We start from the raw sequence: 1,439 nt of genomic DNA, 5'->3' as shown, positions 1-1,439 counted from the left end.
TTACTCTCTAACATCCACGGTTGAATGAATCTTCTAACAGCCATCACAGCTTCCAGTTCAAGGTGAGCACTATCCCAATGCAATTTCCTTTCTCCAAATGCAATCAGCAATCTCCCTTTATGGTCCCAAAAGCATCCACCTATCCCAGCATCATAAGTAGTAAGGAGAGCAGCATCTACATTGATCTTAATCCAACCAAGCGGTGGAGGGTGCCAAAAAATCTGAAACGCCCTAGGGAGATTAGCACCCCAGCTATCTAAGATTGGATTAGAAGATTTAAATGCTGAAGACATCACATTAGCAGCTGTAACTGTAATAGAACTTGCAGATTTTCCATGATTAACATCATTCCTATTCCTCCAATTAAAGTAAACTAATGTACATTACATATTGGTAATATTAGGTGCAAAGCTAGCAAGAGTCTTCAATTCCCGTAAGCATTCATTAAGAGAATTAAAAGCAAGTATGTAGAATCCCCATTCTTGCATCTTTCTAATAACATCCCGAAGATGTATGCAATGGACTACATATGCTCCAGATTTTCAGTAACTTGGTAGCCTCTAGCACATAAGTCCTCATCTTTAAGCTTCCTATACTTTAAGAAATTGTTTGTAGGAATAACATCTTTACTCAATCTCCACCAGCATAATTCAGTCCTAGCTGAAAGTCTCAGCTTTTTTAGCCAGTTATAAAATCCCATATCACCTTCAATACTGGTACGTTTGCTGTAAGCTTCAGTTGCACGATTAGTGATAGATTTGCCATATAAAAAACAGATTTCTTCCAGGTAATCTTTGTCTGCGTTTCTATCAATCGGAATTTGAAGAATGGTAGGGATAAGTTCACATTGGAAGTAGCCTTGCAGCACATGGAGATTCCAGCCACCATTATCATTCATGAAATGATTGAGTTTAAGTACTTCTAGTTCCAAACAATTTGCATTGATTGGACATTCATTCAAACATTTATCAAGCAACCAAGTATCATTAAGAATATCTATATTCTTACCATTAGCAACTCTCCACCTTAATAAAGGTTTTAAGTAATGATCACCTTCAATCAAAATCTTCCAAGCAATTGAACTACCATTCCTACTTTTAGCTTCCCACAAGTTATCTCCATATGTTGCTGAAATAACTTGATAAAGTAGTGAATTCTGATTTTGTAGAAGTCTCTAAGACAAACGTGCTTTCAAAGGTCCTGCTCTAGTTACCGCTGAAGGGAAGTTCAAACAACCTTTATCATATGGTTTACAAAGAGTATTCCAACCAATATAATGCATACCTTTCTTACCGTTCCCCTTATGCCATATAAAATTTCTACAACATTTATCAATCTCTTGTAATACTTTCATTGGGACCAAAGTATGAGTAGATACAAAATTAGAAAGAGTTAAAAGAGAAGTCTTAGCAAGAGTAAGCTTACCCGCCAAGGATAGA

Source organism: Dendrobium catenatum, unplaced genomic scaffold, assembly GCF_001605985.2.
Source record: "Dendrobium catenatum unplaced genomic scaffold, ASM160598v2 fragScaff_scaffold_1119, whole genome shotgun sequence".
Classification (NCBI taxonomy): domain Eukaryota; kingdom Viridiplantae; phylum Streptophyta; class Magnoliopsida; order Asparagales; family Orchidaceae; genus Dendrobium; species Dendrobium catenatum.
This window is presented reverse-complemented; position numbering follows the sequence as displayed.